The 20,824-nt window shown below is 42.7% G+C and overlaps 1 protein-coding gene and 2 long non-coding RNA genes across 3 annotated transcripts in view; all 3 read left to right on the top strand.

Annotated features, from left to right (window-relative positions):
* Positions 1 to 20,824, top strand: part of LOC127005733 (disks large homolog 5-like) — a 139,375-nt gene that overhangs the window by 26,228 nt on the left and 92,323 nt on the right. The window lies entirely within an intron of this gene.
* LOC127005384 (uncharacterized) lies at positions 5,315 to 7,350 on the top strand. The gene is made up of 3 exons (XR_007758464.1): positions 5,315 to 6,391; positions 6,539 to 6,817; positions 6,947 to 7,350. It is a non-coding gene; the product is annotated as an uncharacterized LOC127005384 (long non-coding RNA).
* On the top strand, positions 15,488 to 18,013 carry LOC127005382 (uncharacterized). Its single transcript, XR_007758462.1, has 3 exons — positions 15,488 to 15,773; positions 15,917 to 16,052; positions 16,193 to 18,013. It is a non-coding gene; the product is annotated as an uncharacterized LOC127005382 (long non-coding RNA).

Raw genomic sequence — 20,824 nt, 5'->3', positions numbered from 1 at the left:
CTCTCTCTCTCTCTCTCTCTCTCTCTCTCTCTCTCTCTCTCTCTCTCATCCCCTCTGCCCTTATGACCTTTTTCTCACACCTCCTCCTCCTCCTCCTCCTCCTCCTCCTCCTCCCAACCTGTCCTCTTTTCATCCTCAACCCTCCCTCGTTCTCTCTCGCGCTCTCTCTCTCGTCCATCCCCTTCCTGTCACTACTTTTTTTTTAATTCTTAACACCCTTCCCTCCTCCTCCTCTCTCTCTCTCTCATCCCTCAAATTCTCCCACCTCCTCTTCCTCTTCTTCTTCTCACCCTTTCCTCCTCTTCCTCTTCCTCTCTTTAGCATTCTCTCTTCCCTTCTTCCTCTTCTTCCTATTCTGCTTTTCGCTTTCAATATTTACTCTTCCTCTTCCTCTCCTTCGTCTTAGCTTTCCTCTCTCATTGTTTTCAGGCTTCTAATACCTTTCTCCTTATTCCTTTTCCTCCCTGTTCCCTTTCTTAACATCTTTCCTTTTTTTATCCATCCTTTTCGTCACCTCTTAATCCTCTTTCCTCTTCCTTAGCCCTCCTTCTTGCCCCTTCGTCTCTCCCTCCAGTTCTCTTTCCTTCTTTCCTTCCTTTCTCCCTTCTCCTCCTCCCCTCTCCATTCCTCTCCCTGTCTCTCCCTCCTACCCTTTCCTTTTCTCTCTCTATCCTCTCTCCAACACTCCATCTCTTTCCCTCCTTCCCTTCCTCTTTCCCTTTTGAGCACTCTCAAGTCGTTTCCCTTCCCTTCCTCCTCTTTCTCTCTCCCCCTTAAGTCTTCTATTTCTCGTCTCTTCAGCTGCCGGGACTCCCTGCCTAACCTAACCTAACCTAACCTAACCTAACCTAATCTCCCCCAAGTCCTTTATCGCTCGTTTTCTTCGTCACTCTTAAGTCGCTTCCCTTCCCTTCCTCCTCCTCTCTCTCCCTGAAGTCTTCTATTTCTCGTCTCTTCAGCTGCTGTGACCCTTGCCATCCCTCCTTCTGTCACCCCCAAGCCCTGTATCCCTCGTTTTTTTCATCACTCTTAAGCCGTTTCCCTTCCTCCTCTCTCTCCCTTAAGTCTTCTATTTCTCGTCTCTTCAGCTGCTGTGACCCTTCCCATCCCTCCTTCTGTCACCCCCAAGCTCTGTATCCCTCGTTTTTTCAGCACCTTCGCCTCCCCGGCCTATCCCTCGCTCCCATCACGATCTCATCACGTTAAAAGCTGCAAGCTCGCCCCCAGACGCCGCCTCGCAAGCACTCCCTCTCGCCTCGTCGGCCCTCGCCTCTCCCGCCTTGCTTTCTTTATACTCAGATTGGATTAGCGAGTTGTGCCAATGACCCGTCGCTGTGCTGGCCTCATGTGGTGGTATTACGAGGAGGAGGGGGAGGGAGGAGGAAAAAGGGGGGGTGTTGGAGAGAGGAGAAAGAGAAGAGTAAAGGTTAGGAAACATGGAAACATGGAAATGCAGGCAACAGAAAGCCTATTGGCTCATTACGAGGTCGCCCGCTTGGGTGATTTAATCTGCTCGACCGCCACTTGGGGGTTGAGGAGCAGATGAAAGCACCTCGATATTGAGGAGCAGATGAAAGCACCTCGTTATTCAGTTTACTCCCGACGTAGCGAAATGACGGTCGATTCTATATTTGGAGTTGATGATATTCGCATTTACTACTTCTGAGGGAAGATTGTTCCAGTGGCGGATGACTCGGTTTGAAAAGAAACTCCTTCCAATGTCTGTGTTACATCGACTCGACTGAATGGGTAAACCGTTATTTCTAGTTCTTGAGTAAGGTAAGATAAGAGAAGAGGAAAAGAGGAAGAGATGAGGGAAAGGAGAGAGGAAAGAGTAAAAAGAGGATGAGAAGGGAGTGATCGAGGAAAAAGGAGTAAACGGAGGAAATGAGAAAGGGAAGAAGAGAAAGGAGAGAGGAAAACAAATAAGGGAAATAGCAGGGGAAGGGGAAGGAAAGGTATTACAGTGTGTTTGCATGTGCTTAGGGTAGAAGGGAAGGGAAGGGAAGGGAGGGGAAGGGAAAGGTATTATGTGTGTGTGTGTGTGCATAAGGGGGAGAGGAAGGGAAGGGAAGGGAAGGAAAGGAAAGAAAAGAAAAGAAAAGAAAAGAAAAGGAAAGGAAAGGAAAGGAAAGGAAAGGAAAGGAAAGGAAAGGAAAGGAAAGGAAAGGAAAGAAAAGGAAAGGGAAAAAGAGAAAGGAAAGGAAAGGAAAGAAATGTGTGTGTGTGTGTGTGTGTGTGTGTGTGTGTGTGTGTGTGTGTGTCACACACACACACACCCACCCACACACACACACACATCAATCAAGCTTAAGATCTTTCCCGCCACCACCACCACCACCACCACCACCACACCACCACCACCACCACCACTCTCTCTCTCTCTCTCTCTCTCTCTCTCTCTCTCTCTCTCTCTCTCTCTCTCTCTCTCTCTCTCTCTCTCTCTCTCTCTCTCTCTCTCAGTTATGTTTTGCGAAATTGATCAAAACAGAGCAGAGTTAGAGAGAGAAGTGGAGGCGAAGAAATGGATGGGAAGGGAAGAGAAGGGAAGGGAAGGGAAGGGATGGGAAGGGAAATTATGGAAAGGGAAGGGACGGAAAGGAAAGGAAAGGGAAGGGAAGGGAAGGGAAGGGAAGAGGAGAGGAGAGGAAAGGAAAGGACCTCTTCTCACTGCACCTAATCTCACCTCTGCTCATTTCATTTCATCTCCCTTTTACCTCTCATCTCTATCTCACTCATCTCATCTCCTCTTCCTCACTTCACCTCCCCTCCCTAACTCACCTCACCTTACCTCATCTCCCTACATCACATCTCACGCTCGTCTTGTAGCCAGCATCTTCATCTCACTTCTCATCTCGTCTCCGTGCCTCACCTAACCTCACTTCCATACCTCATCTCCCTCCCTCTACCTCAGCTCACCTCACTTCAGCATCCCTCATCTCATCTCTACATCACTGCCAATCTTTTTACCTCCCTTCCTCGTCTCACCTCAACTATTCTTCTCTCTCTGCATCATCTCATCTCCCTGCCTCACCTTCCCTCAGCATCCCTCATCTCACCTCACCTCACCTCAGCATCCCTCATCTCTGCATCACTGCCAATCTTTTTTATCTCAATCCCTCGCCTCACCTCAACTATTCTCATCTCTCTGCCTCATCTCATCTCCCTGCCTTACCTTCCCTCAGCATCCCTCACCTCACCTCACCTCACCTCAGCATCCCTCATCTCTACATCATTGCCAATCTTTTTATCTCCCTCCCTCGCCTCACCTCAACTATTCTCATCTCTCTGCCTCATTTCATCTCCCTGCCTTCCCTTCCCTCAGCATCCCTCACCTCACCTCACCTTACCTCACCTCACCTCCACCAGCAGCCGCATCCTCGCTCGACCGGTGTTGAGATGAGCGGTTGAAAGTTTAAAGAGGAGGGTCAGCGATGTGGCCTGGCGCGCTCCTCAATGTTGCACCTCTCTCTCTCTCTCTCTCTCTCTTTTTTTTTAGTATATCTGTTTATTGATTCTTATTTCTTTTTGCTTTCACTTCAAACACCTCCTCCTCCTCCTGTTTCTATTACCTCTTCTTCTTTCCTCCTTCCTTCTCTTTCCCCTTCTCTATTTTTTTCTTCCTCTTATTTTTACCTCCTGATAACTTTTTTTCTCTCCCTTTCCTCCACTTTCTTTTTCTCTTTCTTCTCTCTCTCTCTCTCTCCTCTTACCTCTCCTAAAACTTCTCTCTCTCTCTTTCCTTATTTTTTCTCTTATTCTTCTTTTTTCTCTTCTCTCCCTCTCTCTATCTCTTCTTCCCTCTTTTTCTCTCCTTTCGTATTATTATTATTATTATTATTATTATTATTATTATTATTATTATTGGTAGTAATAGTAGTAGTAGCTTTAAACCGTTGCTACTACTACTACTACTACTACTACTACTACTGATAAAATAAAAACAAATATAACAAAAAAATGCGTGAAAAAAACAATATTGCAACAAATAAGTTTTCACCATCACCACCACTAACCCAAACACTACCACCACCACCACCACCACCACCACCACCAGTATTACCAAGTCCAATAGCACCATGACCGCTAGTATTGGGAACAGGTAGAGGAGGAAAAGGAGCAGGAGGAGGGGTAGGCAGCCTGAGTTGGTAATATTTCATTCCTTTCCTGTCTGCCGAAGAAAGCGAGTGAGGAAAGAACAGTAAGAAGGAAAAAGAGAAGAAGAAGAGAAGAGAAGTGAAGAGGAGAGAAGAGAAGGGGAAAGACAAACCGATTTATTTTTCTTCTTCTTCTTCTTCTTCTTCTTTCTGATTTTCTTCTTGATTTTCTTTTCTTTTTTCTTTTTTTTCTACTACTACCACTACTACCACCACCACTACCCACTCCTCCTCCTCCTCCTCCTCCTCCTCCTCCTTCTCCAGCTGGCATTACTTAGGTCCATCTTATCAGCAGCCAGATAAGCGAGTGTGTCTTTGGGGAGCGCTGGAGTGGCGTTAGCGGCAGGGAATGGTGGAGTGGACGGCAGAGTGGTGCTGAGCTCTTAGTGGAGTGGCCGAGGGAGGGAGAGAGAGGGGGAGAGAAAGGGAAGGGAAGAAATGGAGAAGGGGAGAGGGAGAACATAAGAACATAAGGAGTCTGGAAGAAGGAAGGGAGGAAGGAAAAGGAAAGGAAAGAAGGAAGAGAGATATGGAAAGGAAAGAAAGGAGAGGGAGGAAGAGAGGGAAGGAAAGGGAGGAGAAGGAGAAGAAGAAGAAGGAGAAGAAGGAAAAGGAGAAGAAAAAGAAGAAGGAGAGAGAGAGATTGGGGGAAGGAAACATGTACTTACACACACACACACACACACACACACACACACAGACACAGACACAGACACAGACACAGACACACGCACACGCACACACGCACACATGGTTATCCCTTTAGTCCGAGGTCTTCCTCCATCCATTTCCTTAGGCAAGATTTATGTTTGCGTGTGTGTGTGTGTGTGTGTAGGTATGTCTCTCTCTCTCTCTCTCTCTCTCCACTGGTTTAGAAAGGGAAAGGTTTTTGTGTTAGTTTAAATGTTTGAAATGTTTTTTTTTTCTTGTTTCGTGTTTGTGTGTTAATTGCTTGTGGAGTGTGTGTGTGTGTGTGTGTGTGTGTGTGTGTGTGTGTGTGTGTGTGTGTGTGTGTGTGTTCGTGTGTGTGTTTTTCCTCCTAAGTTATTTCCTGTAATTAATCTCTCTTAGTATTTCTTGACTCCAAACACACACACACACACACACACACACACACACACAGTTCCATGTCTATGTCAAAGGAAGGGAATGGAGTTGTGCGGTAGAGAAGAGAAGGGAAGGGAAGGGAAGGAAAAGGAAGGGAAGGGAAAGGAAAGGAAGAAAGGGATGGTAAGGAAAGGAAAGGAAGGGAAGGGATGGTAAAGGAAGGGAAGGGAAGGGAAGGGAAGATGAGTGGAGTCTAGTGATTGGAAAGGAAGGGAAGAGAAGGGAAAGGTAGGGAAGGGAAGGGAAGGGAAAGGAAAGGGAAGGGAAGGAAAGATAAGTGAAGTCTAATGAGTGGAAAGGAAGGGAAGGAAAGGAAAGGGAGACTCGTATACCATAAGGGGAGGGGAGGAAGGGCAAACAGAAAGGAAGGGAAGGGAGGGGAAGGCTTGTGTATCGTAGGGGAAGGGAATGAAAGGTAAATTGAAGTTAAGGGAAGTTAGGGACAGATAACGAAGGGGAGAGATGTGAATGGAGAGAGGAGAGAAAGAGGAAAAATGTTGTATAGGAAAGGGAAGGAAAGGGAGGAAAAAATGAAAGTAGAGTGAAGAAGAAAATAAATAGGGGAGGAAAAGAAAGGAGGAGAAAATAAGTGGAGGCAGGATGGAGGAAAAAAGGAAGGGGAGGAAAGGAAGAAGTGGAGAGAAAGATGAAATATAGTGTAGGAGAGGGAGGAAACAAAGGGGTGGAAGGGAGGAGGAGAGAACAAGTGGAGGTAGGATGGAGGAAAATTGAGAGGGGGAGGAAAAGGAGGAAAGAGAAGGAGAGGGAGGAAAAATGAAGTAGAGAAGGAAACAAAGGGGAGGAAAAGGAGGAGGAGGAGGAGGAGAGGACAAGTGGAGACAGGATGGAGGAAAATTGTGAGTGGGAGGAAAAGGAGGAGAAACAAGTGAGACGCAGTGTAGGAAAGAGAAGGAAAGGGGAGGAAAAATGAAGTGGAGAAGGAAACAAAGGGGAGGAAAAGGAGGAGGAGGAGGGAACAAGTGGAGGAAAGTGCGAAGGAATGGAGGAAAATTTAGAGGGGGAGAAAGGAAAAAGTGGAGAGAAAGGGGAAATATAGTGTAGGAGAGGGAAGGAAAGGGAGGAAACAAAGGGGAGAAAAGGGAGGAGGAGAGAACAAGTGGAGGCAGGTGGAGGAAAGTGCGGAGGTATGGAGGAAGATTGGGATGGGAGGAAAGGAAGAAGTGGAGAGAAAGGGGAAATATAGTGTAGGAGAGGGAAGGAAAGGGAGGAAACAAAGGGGAGAAAAGGGAGGAGGAGAGAACATGTGGAGGCAGGATGGAGGGAAAGTGCGGAGGAATGGAGGAAAATTTAGAGGGGGAGAAAGGAAAAAGTGGAGAGAAAGGGGAAATATAGTGTAGGAGAGGGAAGGAAAGGGAGGAAACAAAGGGGAGGAAAGGGAGGAGGAGAGAACATGTGGAGGCAGGATGGAGGAAAATTTAGAGGGGGAGAAAGGAAAAAGTGGAGAGAAAGGGGAAATATAGTGTAGGAGAGGGAAGGAAAGGGAGGAAACAAAGGGGAGGAAAGGGAGGAGGAGAGAAAACATGTGGAGGCAGGTGGAGGAAAATTTAGAGGGGGAGAAAGGAAAAAGTGGAGAGAAAGTGGAAATATAGTGTAGGAGAGGGAAGGAAAGGAAGGGAGGAAAGGGAGAAGGAGGAGGAGGAGAAGAGAACATGTGGAGGCAGGTGGAGGAAAGTGTGGAGGTATGGAGGAAGAATGTATATGGTTACGTTCTCGGCATGAAAAAAAATAATAGGAAAAAGAAAATATAGAAAAAGGTGGAGCGGCGGAAACATGAAAAAAATAGAGGGAAAAAAAGACGAACTGCACAAAAAAACTAGAAAAAACAAAAAAAAAAAAATAGAAAAAACATTAATAACTAGAAAAAAAGATTAATAACTAGAAAAAACAAAGAGAAATAAAAACTAGAAAAAACAAAAAAATAGAAAAAACATTAATAACTAGAAAAAAAGATTAATAACCAGAAAAAACAAAAAGAAATAAAAACTAGAAAAAACAAAAAAAAATAGAAAAAAACATTAATAACTAGAAAAAACAAAGAGAAATAAAAACTAGAAAAAAAAATAGAAAAAAACATTAATAACTAGAAAAAACAAAGAAATAAAAACTAGAAAAAACAAAAAAAAATAGAAAAAAACATTAATAACTAGAAAAAACAAAAAGAAATAAAAACTAGAAAAAACAAAAAAATAGAAAAAAACATTAATAACTAGAAAAAACAAAGAGAAATAAAAACTAGAAAAAACAAAAAAATAGAAAAAACATTAATAACCAGAAAAAACAAAAAGAAATAAAAACTAGAAAAAACAAAAAAATAGAAAAAAACATTAATAACCAGAAAAAACAAAAAGAAATAAAAACTAGAAAAAAACAAAAAAAATAGAAAAAAACATTAATAACCAGAAAAAAACAAAAAGAAATAAAAACTAGAAAAAACAAAAAAATAGAAAAAACATTAATAACTAGAAAAAACAAAAAGAAATAAAAACTAGAAAAAACTAGAAAGAAACAAAATAGAAAAAAAACAGGAAACGAAACAAAAAATAACAAAGAGAAAGGAAAACAAAAAATAAAAGAAGAGGAAATTAAAACAACAAAGTCCATAAAAGAAAAAAAATGAAGGAAAGAAAAAAATAAATAATAGGCCGAAGCAAAAAATAAAAAATAAAAAGGACGGTAAAGGAAACCAAAGGAACATCCATCAGTACAAAAGAACACACACACACACACACACACACACACACACACACACACACACACACACACACACACACACACACACACAAAACAAAAGACACTATGTAAAAAAACATCGTTATAACACACACACACACACACACACACACACACACACACACACACACACACCAAAAAAAAAAAAAAAGAAAGAAAGAAAGACAGTCTGTACAAACACAGCGTTATAACAGACACACACACACACACACACACACACACACACACACACACACACACACACACACACACACGTATACTTCACCCCCCCACCCCCATTCCGACACAACGCAAGACTATACCAACACATCATTATACACACACACACACACACACACACACACACACACACACACACACACAAAGCCACACATCACGCTGCCTCGTTGATGTCACCATGGCAACGCGGAAGGACTGGACTCGAGTGCGTGAGGCGACCCGACGCACCGACGCCCGCACTGACGTCAAGCCAAGGCCCTCACTCAGCACACTGCGTCCACACACACACACACACACACACACACACACACACAGAGAGAGAGAGAGAGAGAGAGAGAGAGAGAGAGAGAGAGAGAGAGAGAGAGAGAGATGGATGTAGAGATAGATATATAGGTACAGAAAGACATAAAAGTAGATATATAGAGATAGATATAGAAGTAGACATATAAATAAAGGGAGAGAGAGAGAGAGAGAGAAAATATAGATAGATAAGTATAGATAGATTAGAGTTGTAGAAATAGATAAAAACAACGAGAGCTAGAGATAAAAGTAGATACAATTGCTATAGAGATTGTTTGAAATAGATAATAGAGAGGTTAGATAAATAGGAATAGGTAGATATAGATAGAGAGAGAGAGAGAGAGAGAGAGAGAGAGAGAGAGAGAGAGAGAGAGAGAGAGAGAGAGAGAGAGAGAGAGAGAGAGAGAGAGAGAGAGAGAGAGATAATAACAGTAATTTTCTTCTGAGCCCTAAAACAGGAGGGAAAATATGAAGAGAGAGAGAGAGAGAGAGAGAGAGAGAGAGAGAGAGAGAGAGAGAGAGAGAGAGATTAAGGGCTGCAACGTTGATAGCTTGCTCTTTTGTTCACCTTTTTCTCTCTGTCTATCTATCTATCTATCTATTATATATTTTTATTTTTATTATTATTATTATTATTATTATTATTATTATTATTATTATTATTATTATTGTTATTTTAAAGGAAGAGAAAGAGCTTATAAATATTTTCCTAAAGTAATATCGGTTTATAAGTCTCATAATTACACACACACACACACACACACACACACACACACACACACACACACACACATTTACTTACACACACACGCACACACACACACGCATGATATCGTTTTACCGTGTTGATTAAAAAGGCAAATACTGAAACACACACACACACACACACACACACACACACACACACACACACACACACACACACACACACACACACACACACACACACACACACACACGTACACGCCGGTATGATAACATGCTACAGTATTTGCTCTATTTTATTTTATTTTTTTATTTTTTTGTGAATTAGGTAAAAATGGATGTACAGAGTGGTCCAAAAAATATATAATCCTTCGTATTGCATTTAAAAAAAAAAGATGTGAGCGAAAAACATATGAAAAGGAAATAAAAGCAATGTGATAAAGGAGAAGAGTGAAACAAAACCGAATAATAACATAAAAGAGAGAGAGAGAGAGAGAGAGAGAGAGAGAGAGAGAGAGAGAGAGAGAGAGAGAGAGAGGGAAACAGGAAGGAATGTAGGAATTAGAAAGGAGGAAAAGAGGAGAAAAAATAATGAAGCGAACGAAAGAAAAAATGAAAAAAATAAAACAAGTGAGGAAGAAACGAGGGAAAGAAGAGGACGAGGATAAAGAAGAGGAAGAGTAAAAATAAATCAATAAAGAAAAATACGGAAAAGAGAACAAGAGGAAAAAGAAGAAGAGGAGGAGAGTAAAGATGAAACAATAAAAAAAATGTAAAGAGTAAACAAAAAGAAAAGAAAAAAATAGAAATAAAAAAAAAATAAAAACGTAGAGCTGAATGGAAGCAAAAAGGCGGAAGAACGCGAATTGGAATGACGTCAGGAGGAGGAGGAGGAGGGGAGGAGGAGGAGGCGGCGGCAGCGGAGGAGGAGGAGGAGAGAGACAGAGAGAAAGGCAGGCAAAGGGCGCAGGACGATTGATGACACATAATAATGACGATAATGATGATGATGAAGAGGAGGAGGAGGAGGAGGAGGAGGAGTAGTAGAAGAAAGAAAAGGAAGTTACACAAGAGAATATCGAACAGTCAGAGAGAGAGAGAGAGAGAGAGATACCCACCCCCTCAAAACTCCTGAAACCAAAGATACAGGCAAAAAAAAAAAAAAGGTACGAAAAGTATTTTGTGATCGTGGTGGTCGACGTGAAAGTCTACGGTCAGAGTTAGCCGCGTTTCACTTACTGCTGCTACTACTACTACTACTACTACTACTACTACTACTACTACTACTACTACTACTACTACTACTACTTTCCTTTACTTTACTTTCTCCTTCAATATGTTTTTCCTCGTTCTCATATTTCTCTTATTCTCTATCTCTTTCATCTTTTCTTCTTAGTATATTTTTTTCTTCTATTTCTTCTCTGATCTTTACTACTTCTCCTATTCCTCTTTTTCTTCCTCCTCCTCCTCCTTTTCCTCCTTATTCATTCTCCTAGTCTTTCTCTTTTATTCTTGTACTCTCTTGGTTCTCTTCCTCCTCCTCCTCCTCCTCCTCCTCCTCCTCCTCCTCCTCCTCTGCGCCCTCCGGTTACCATGCTGTCGGGGCCTCAGAAAACAAGCTTGATTCACTGTCTAACAAAGTACACAGACACACACACACACACACACACACACACACACACACACACACACACAACGCATTTCAACTATTAATTTAGACCGAACGTTGAACTCCATATTTTTGTTTGTATGTGTGTGTGTGTGTGTGTGTGTGTGTGTGTGTGTGCCATTGATAGCTTCTGGGGTCATTTGTCTTTTCATCTCTCTCTCTCTCTCTCTTGCTTTCTTTTTCTTCTCTTTTTTGTATCTGTCTGTCTAACTATCTTTCCCTCTGTCTTTCTCCTGTTTTCTCTGTCTGTCTTTCTGTTAATATTATCCTTTCCTTACTTTTCTTTACTTTTTTTCCCTCTTTTTCTCCTTTTTCCTCTCATCATGTTTTTACTTTCTGTGTTTTTTTATCATATTCACTTTTTCAATCTCTTTTTCTTTTTTTCTTTTCTTACTCTAAATTCTATGTGTGTGTGGATTTTAACTTCTTTACTTCTTTCTATGTATTTTCCAAACCCACATTTTTCTCACTCTTTCTTTCTCTTCCTCTCTCTCTCATGCATCCTTATATATATTTCTAGTGTCTAATCTCTATCTAAACTCTACATCCATTCCTCTTTTTCTCTTATTTTCTTCATTTTTCACCTTTATTGACATTTCTCTCTTTATATTCTTTCTCTAAACTCCCCGTCACTTCCAACTCCTTCCTTCCCTCCTTCATTGCTTTCATAAGCCGGCTGTCCCTTCTCTATCTTCTCTGTTACTCCCTTCTATATATTTTTCATTCATGCTGTTTTCTCACTCTTCCTCTTCCTCTCTCTCTCTGTCATTCTTTCTTATATATTTCTCGTGTCTATTCTCTATCTAAACTCTACATCCATTCCTCTTTTTTTCCTTTTATTTTCTACATTTTTCAAACTATACTCTATCCCTTTCATTTTTTACATCTTTCTCACTCTTTATGTGCTTTCTCTAAACTCCCCACCGCTTCCAACTCCTTCTTTCTTCCCTCCTTCATTGCCTTCATGAGCCGGCTGTCCCTCGTCTTTATCTCCTCTGTTATTATATTTTATTGTCCTCGGCTGCAATTTCTTCTCGTGTTTTTCCTCGGCCCCGGAAATAGCTGGTAAGACTCGCCCGTCGTTCGGTTAATGCAATTTGTCTATCACCAGCAGGAGGAGGAGGAGGAGGAGGAGAGATGTGGAGAGGAGAGGAATGGAGTGGGAAGAGAAGGGAGGGGAAGGGGAAGGAGGGGAGGGAAAAGGATGGGATGGGAAGGATAGGAAAAGAAAGGGAAGGGATGGGATGGGAAGGAGGGGAAGGGAAGGGAAGGGAAGGGATGGGGATGGGAAGGAAATGAAAGGGAAGGGAAGGGAAAGGAAAGGTGAGGAAAGGGATGGAAAGTAATAAAAAGGAAAAGAAAATAGAGGAGAGGAGAGGAGAGGAAGAGGAGGAGGAGGAGGAGATTATGACTTCGCGGAACTAGAAAGAAAAAAAAAGTGATAAAGACAGAATAAGAAGAGAAGAGGAAACAGGATAAAAGAAGGAGAGGGAGGAGAGGAGGAGAAGAAGAAGGAGGAGCTACGAAGAATTATAAGAAGTAAGCAGAAAACGTGATAAAGAGGAGAGAAAAGAGGAAAAGGTTAGAAAATGCAGGAAGAAAACAAATAAGGAATCACAGAAAGAGGAAGAGGAAGAGTAAAGGATTAAGAGGAGAAGAGGGAGATGATAAAGGATGGAAGAGGTCAAGAAAAGGAGAAATAATGTGAAAAAAGGATGAAAGAAAGGAAGGAAAAGAGGAGAAAAAGATGACAAAGAAGGAAGGAAAAGGAGAAAGAAAAAATTTAAATAAAGGAAGAGGAAAAAAAAGGAAGAGAAAAAATATTGATAAAAGGGAAAGAAAGAAAGAAAACAGAAGATAAAGAAATAAAAAAGAAACGAGAGAGAGAGAGAGAGAGAGAGAGAGAGAGAGAGAGAGAGAGAGAGAGAGAGAGAGAGAGAGAGAGAGAGAGAGAGAGAGAGAGAGAGAGAGAGAGAGAGAGAGAGAGAGAGAGAGAGAGAGAGAGAGAGAGAGAGAGAGAGAGAGAGAGAGAGAGAGAGAGAGAGAGAGAGAGAGAGAGAGAGAGAGAGAGAGAGAGAGCAAAATTATGGACCAAAAAAGAGAGAGAGAGAGAGAGAGAGAGAGAGAGAGAGAGAGAGAGAGAGAGAGAGAGAGAGAGAGAAGAATCATGGACCAAAAAAGAGAGAAACAAAGAGGTAAAAAAATGAGAGAGAGAGAGAGAGAGAGAGAGAGAGAGAGAGAGAGAGAGAGAGAGAGAGAGAGAGAGAGAGAGAGAATGGGACAAATATGCAAAGTTGTATTTATATATGCATTCAATTTTGACTTCCATTCCCCGGGCCATTATGTCGCCAAGGAATGTTTAAAATTAATTAGTATTCCTCCCCTCGCCTGCCCTTCGTTATCTGGCCTTACCTGCGCTCTTACCTGAGTGATGCTGCGTCCTAATGATTCGCTAACTTACCTTAACCTGGTAGCAGCAGGGATCATGTTTCTTAATGGTCCCTCTAAGCAAGAAAAATGAGAAAAAATCATCACTCACACAAATCATTTCATAATATATATCGAAGCATTTGTGATCAGTTTATGCATCATCTATTTTTGGGGGTTTATATCATGGCACAAGTTTGGCCCTTTGCTGCTACACGGTAAAGCCACAAATTTGGCCCTTCACTGTACACGGTAAAGCCACAAATTTGGTCCGTCGCTGCTACACGGTAAAGCCACAAATTTGGTCCGTCGCTGCTACACGGTAAAGCCACAAATTTGGCCCTTCACTGTACACGGTAAAGCCACAAATTTGGTCCGTCGCTGCTACACGGTAAAGCCACAAATTTGGCCCGTCGCTGCTACACGGTAAAGCCACAAATTTGGTACACGGTAAAGCCACAAATTTGGCCCATCGCTGCTACACGGTAAAGCCACAAATTTGGCCCGTCGCTGCTACACGGTAAAGCCACAAATTTGGCCCATCGCTGCTACACGGTAAAGCCACAAATTTGGCCCGTCGCTGCTACACGGTAAAGCCACAAATTTGGCCCGTCGCTGCTACACGGTAAAGCCACAAATTTGGCCCATCGCTGCTACCGGGTTAACATCCTTTCCCCAATCTCTTCCCCAATTGTCTTCCCCATACCTCATTCCCAATTCCCTTTTTTCCCTCTTCCCCAATATTCTTAGTTATCCTCCAATTCTCTGCTTCCCCAATCCCTTCCCCAATGACCTTCCCCAAACCTCCTTCACTCCATTCCCTTTTTCCCTCTTCCCCAATATCCTTAGTTATCCTCCAATTCTCTGTTTCCCCAATCCAATTCCCCAATCCTTCTTCCCTTTCTTCCTCTTCCCCAGTTTCCTCAGTTATCCACCAGTGCTCTGCTTCCCCAATCCCTTTCCCCAATTGTCTTCCCCATTCCCTTTTTGTCCTCTTCCCCAATTTTTTCAGTTATCCACCAGTCCTCTGCCTCCCCAATCCCCTTCCCCAAACCACCTTCCCTATACCTCCTTCCCCCATATTCCCTCCTTTCCTCTTCCCCAAATCACCTTCCCCAAACCTCCTTCCCCAAGCACCCCCTTTCTGAGTCCCTTCCCCATCCAGCCCCCTTCCCCAACCTCTTCCCCAAACTACTAAGTGCTTCACAGAATTACTCAGAGGAGACCCGAAGTTGGACCCGTGTGTGTGTCCTAAGTATATGAGAGGAGGAGGAGGAGGAGGAGGAGGAGGTAAATGAGGCAAGAAGGAATGAGAGGAGATGAGGAAGTGGGAGGTAAGGAATAGGAGAGAGAAAGAAGGAAAGAAGGAGGAAGGAAGGAAGGACCCGAGAGACGAAAGGAGGAGAAGGAGGAGATGAGGGAGAGAAGAAGTAAAGGAGATAGGAAGAGAAGGAGAGGTATGGAGAGAAAGACGGGAGAGGAGGAAAACATTAAAGGAGATAAGAGAGAAGGAAGAGAGAGAGAGAGAGAGAGAGAGAGAGAGAGAGAGAGAGAGAGAGAGAGAGAGAGAGAGAGAGAGAGAGAGAGAGCAAGGCAAGGGCAGTTAATGAGATGCAGGTGTGCCTCCCTTCAGTAATTGGGGACCCTTAAGTAAATGGTAAGTGGTTGGGAAAGTTTCTCGGCTGATGATGTTGATGTTGGGTGGGATGCGAACCTGGGTCCTGAGTTCTAATTGCTTATATGTTGGTCAGAGGTTACATATCCTTTCCTTTTTATAATGTAAGGGCGAAGAGTTCCTTTTTGATTACGTAAAGGGTGAAAGAGGGAAGGGGAAAAGTCAAGGTCACGACAGACAATACAAAAAGAAGTTACTAATTGCTTATATGTTGGTCAGAGGTTACATATCCTTTCCTTTTTATAATGTAAGGGCGACTTTTCTAATTCGTAAAGGGTGAAAGAGGGAAGGGGAAAAGTAAAGGTCACGACAAACAATTATATGTTAGTCAGAGGTTACATATCCTTTCCTTTTTATAATGTAAGGGCGAAGAGTTCCTTTTTGATTACGCAGAGGGTGAAAGAGGGAAGGAGAAAAGTCAAGGTCACGAGAAACAATACAAAAAGAAGTTACGAATTGCTTATATTTTGGTCAGAGGTTACATATCCTTTCCTTTTTATAATGTAAGGGCGAAGAGTTTCTTTTTGATTACGTAAAGGGTGAAAGAGGGAAGGAGAAAAGTCAAGGTTACCACAAACAATACAAAAAGAAGTTACTAATTGCTTATATGTTGGTCAGAGGTTACATATCCTTTCCTTTTTATAATGCAAGGGCGAAGAGTTCCTTTTTGATTACGTAAAGGGAGAAAGAGGGAAGGAGAAAAGTCAAGGTTACCACAAACAATACAAAAAGAAGTTACTAATTGCTTATATGTTGGTCAGAGGTTACATATCCTTTCCTTTTTATAATGTAAGGACGAAGAGTTCCTTTTTGATTACGCAGAGGGAGAAAGAGGGAAGGAGAAAAGTCAAGGTTACTACAAACAATACAAAAAGAAGTTACTAATTGCTTATATGTTACTCAGAGGTTACATGTTCTTTCCTTCTGATAATCTAAGGGTGGCTTTTCTAATTCGTAAAAGGAGAAAGAGGGAAGGAGAAAAGTCAAGGTTACGACAAACAATACAAAAAGAAGTTACTAATTGCTTATATGTTGGTCAGAGGTTACATGTTCTTTCCTTCTGATAATCTAAGGGTGGCTTTTTAAATTCGTAAAGGGAGAAAGAGGAAAGGGCAGAGTCAAGGTCACGACAAATAACATCATACAAAAAGAAGTTACTAATTGCTTATATGTTAGTCAGAGGTTACATGTTCTTTCCTTCTGATAATCTAAGGGTGGCTTTTTAAATTCGTAAAGGGAGAAAGAGGGAAGGGCAGAGTCAAGGGCACGACAAATAACATCATACAAAAAGTCGTTTTAATTGCTGTTATGTTAGTGGTTGGTCATGCATTCTTTCCTTTTAATAATGTAAGGACGGCCGTATAAATTAGCATACCCCAAATCTCTATGGCGCCAGTGTTCCTTCATCAGCGAATGTAATAACAAAAAGTGCTGGTTCGTTTGATCCTACCTCTATGTTTTTCCTGGGCCATAATACGTGTTTCTCTTTAGAGTGTTATTTGGGCACCAGCTTAAATTAGCATTGCCATCTGTGTCCTCCCAGTGTTCCTCCGTCAAGGGACATTATACTAAAAGGCTATCTGACTCTAGTATTTATATTCTTTCCTTCTAACATGATATTAAAAACAGTTCCAGCAGTAGGTTACAATGCCTTTTCTGGTCTGAAGGCATTAAGATCACGATGGGGTAACTGAATAACGCACACCAATGTCCCTTCAACAAGTAACACAATGCAGAAACAAGGTCTTAGAGAAACTATAGGCATAGATAATGTGACTTTTCCTTCCTTTCTTTCCTGATAATGGTGTTTGGGCGTCTGTGTAAATAAGTATTGCCAGAGTCTATGTCCCACCAGTGTTCCTCCACCAAGGGACACAATACTAAAAGGCAATCTCGGTCTTCATTAAATATTCCTTAATGATATTTGGGCGTGTGTTTAAATTAGTATTGCTGGCGTCCGTGTCTGGCCAGCGTTCCCCCATCAAGAGACACAATACTAACAGGCTATCTCATTCTACGTTCTATATTCTTTCCTGTTAATGACATTGGGCGCCTGTGTGAATGAGCATTGCCATCAGTGCCTCCCTCTCTTCTCTCTCCATAGCTCCCTTTTTTCCATACTTTCTTCTCCCCCTTTCTCCCTTCTTTCCTCCCTTCCCTTCCTCCATCAAGGGACAATACTAACAGGCTATCTCATTCAAGTACGTTTTTATATTCTTTTCCTCTAATGATGTTCCCCGCCTGTGTGAATTAGCATTGCCGGCGTCCGTGTCCCGCCAGCATACCTCCATCAAGGGACAGTACTAACAGGCTATCTCATTCTCGTACATTTATATTCTTTCCCTCTATTGTATTCAAGGGACAGTACTAACAGGCTATCTCATTCTAGTACATTTATATTCTTTCCCTCTATTATATTCAAGGGACAATACTAACAGGCTATCTCATTCTAGTACATTTTATATTATTTCACTCTAATGATGTTCGCCGCCTGTGTGAATGAGCATTGCCGGCGTCCGTGTCCCGCCAGTGTACCTCCGTCAACGAAAATAATAATAAAGGTTCTAATTGTAGGTCATATGTTTTCACACTCGACTTAAAGAAAACAAGCCTACGTCCGCATCAAGAACAGAGCATCAAAACAATCTCTACAATAACATCTGATTGAAGAAAACTAAAAAAACAAAATCAAATGAGCTACATAAAAAAAAGATCTCAAAACACTCAATAATGGCAGGGCGCTCGTTGAATGGGTAATGGGTAATGGGGTAATGGGATAGCAGATGACCCCTTACGTCCCTTCATCAGCGAACGTCATGGTTATATTATATGTTTTGCTCTTTGCGATGATGTTGATGCGTCTGTTTAAATTAATGCTGCCAGTCTATGTCCGCCCGTGTTCCACCATCAAGGGAAGGGTCAGAGCAAGCGATTGACATAATGCAGATGGTGGTGGTGGTGGTGGTGGTGGTGGTGGTGGTGGTGATGGTGGTGGTGGTGGTGGTGGTGGTGGAATCATAAAGCTTTTTGTGCCAATAATTAGTTCATGTTTGAATTAAAAGAGGACGAGAGAGAGAGAGAGAGAGAGAGAGAGAGAGAGAGAGAGAGAGAGAGAGGGCAACAGGTGGAATTTTTCAGGTGTGGTCTCTCTCTCTCTCTCTGTCACACACTGCATATTCATAGACAAGCTCGTGGTGTCAGAGAGAGAGAGAGAGAGAGAGAGAGAGAGAGAGAGAGAGAGAGTCCGTGGCGTGTGTATGAGCTAAGTATCCAAGTTGTCTATTGATTAAGGCGTGTGTGTGTGTGTATATGTGTGTGTGTGTGTGTGTGTGTGTGTGTGTGTGTGTGTGTGTGTGTGCTGATGGTGGAGAGAGAGAGAGAGAGAGAGAGAGAGAGAGAGAGAGAGAGAGAGAGAGAGAGAAGCTGCAGTGTGTATTTGATTTATGTAAGATTATGAGAGAGAGAGAGAGAGAGAGAGGAGGGAGGGAGGAGTCAATCTGTTCACCTGCCGATAACACAACACAAGCATCCCTCTCTCTCTCTCTCTCTCTCAATCTTTCTTTTAATCACTTTCTTTCCTTCTCTTAACCTTCCTTTCCCTTTCTTTCCTTTCCTTTCCTTTTTCTTCCTTTTTTCTTTTCCTTCTTTCTCTCCCTCCCTTAACACTTCATTTTCCTCCTCTTCCTCCTTTCCCATCCTTCATTCCTTTTCCTCTTCTTCTTCCTTTCCCTTCCTTCCTTCCTTTTCCTCTTTTTCCTCCTTTCTTTTCCTTCTTTCCTTTTCCTCTTTTTCCTCCTTTCTTTTCCTTCATTCCTTTTCCTCATTTTCCTTCTGTTCTTATGTCATTTTTTCTATCTTCCTCTTTCTTTTTTTTCTTTTTTCTCCCTTTTTTTCTCTCCCTGCTCTTCTTCCTTCCTCCTCCCTTCTCCTTTTCGTCCCTCTTCCTCCCTATCTTCTCTCCATAGCTCCCTTTTTTTTCCATGCTTTCTTATCTCCCTTTCCTCCCTTCTTTCCTCCGTTCCCTCCTCTCTCCTTCTTTCCGTCTCTCTTCCTCCCTCTCTTCTCTCCATAGCTCCCTTTTTTCCATAGTTTCTTCTCTCCCTTTCTTCCTTTTTTCCTCCCTCCCTTCCTCCCTTCTATAGACCTTGCCCTAATTCCTTTTTTTTCTCCCTCCCTTCCTTCCTTCCCTCCTTCCTTCCTTCCTTCCTTCCTTCCTTCCTACCTCCCTTCCATCGCTCCTTCCCTCCATACCTTCCTTCCTTCCTTCCTTCCTTCCATCCCTCCCTCCCTCCCTACCTTCCTCCCTTCCCTCCCTTCTACTTCCCTTCCATCCCTCCTTTCCTCCCTCCTTCCTTCCTTCCTACCTCCCTTCTATCCCTCTCTCCCTCCCTCCCTCCCTTCTCCCTCCCTCCCTTCCCTCCCTCTCCCCCTCCCTTCCCTCCCTCCCTCCCTCCGAGCTACCGTGAATCACCTCCTCTGGGTCACACTCCTGGTAATTTATCGTGACCTTGACCCTGCGGCGCTGAAGGTCAGGGGTCAGGGATGGCGTAGCAGGGAAGGTCAAAGGTGACACGCAGGTCGATGCACACCTGTTGCTTGTGTGTGTGTGTGTGTGTGTGTGTGTGTGTGTGTGTGTGTGTGTGTGTGTGTGTGTGTGTGTGTGTGTGTGTGTGTGTGGATTTGGAGTTCGACTTGCTTGTAGATTCTCTCTCTCTCTCTCTCTCTCTCTCTCTCTCTCTCTCTCTCTCTCTCTCTCTCTCTCTCTCTCTCTCTCTCTCTCTCTCTCTCTCTCTCTCTCTCTCTCTCTCTCTCTCTTATCCCATTTCCTCTCCTTTCCTTCCCCTCTTTATCCCCACTCTCCTTTATCCCCTTATCTTCTCTCTTCCTCCCTACTCCCATCTTCTTTTCCTTCCTCTTCCCATTCACTACATGTATTTCCCTCTCTTCTGTTCCCCTCTCTTCCTCATCCTTCTCCTCTCTTCCCCTCTCATCTCATTTCCCCTTTCCTTCAATTCCCCTTCTGACTTTCCCTCCCTTTCTCTTGTTTTCTCAGCTTTTTCCTCCTTCTCTCTCCTTCTCTTCCCTTTCTTCCTCTTCGTGTCTGTCTCCTCTTTCCTCCATTCATTTCCCCCATACACTTACATTTCTATTCCTCCTCCTCCTCCTCCTCCTCCTTCTCCTCCTCCTTCTCTTTCCATCTCTTCTCTCCATTCTCTCCCCTTTCCTCCTCTTCGTCTCTATCCCCTCCTCTTTCTTCCATTCATTTCCTCTATACTCTTCCATTTCTGTTCCTTCTCGTCGGTTTCCTTCTCCTCCTCCTCCTCCTCCTCCTCCTCCTCCTCCTCCTCTTTCCTCCATTCATTTCGTCCATGCCCTTCCATTTCTATTCCTTCTCGTCGGTTTCCTCCTCCTCCTCCTCCTCCTCCTCCTCCCCCCCTTCCCCGTCTTCCTCAGTCCCCCCCAAGCTTGTAATTTCATTGTCGTTTTCTTTGAGGCTGATGGCATTCGCGTTTCCCGTTTTCCCTTGATTAGAATTCCGTTTTCTATGTTGTTCTTGGTCTGTTTTTATAACGTTCCATTTTTTTACCTCACGTTTTCTTTATTTTGTTATTTGTTTTTGTTGATTTTGTTTCTTTCATTCCTTATTTCCTTTCTTTTCTACGTACTTTGCATTTTATTATTTTTTTGTTATTTCAATTTAATTTCTTCCCATTGTTAGTGTTTTCTTTCTTTTCTTCCTTCTTTTCGTTCTTTCTTCCCTTTCATTTCCTTCTTCCATACTTTCATTCAATTTTATACTTCTGTTATTATTAT

Source organism: Eriocheir sinensis, chromosome 30 (assembly GCF_024679095.1).
Source record: "Eriocheir sinensis breed Jianghai 21 chromosome 30, ASM2467909v1, whole genome shotgun sequence".
Lineage (NCBI taxonomy): Eukaryota > Metazoa > Arthropoda > Malacostraca > Decapoda > Varunidae > Eriocheir > Eriocheir sinensis.
The sequence above is the reverse complement of the archived record's forward strand: the minus strand, read 5'-3'. Positions and strand labels throughout refer to the sequence as shown.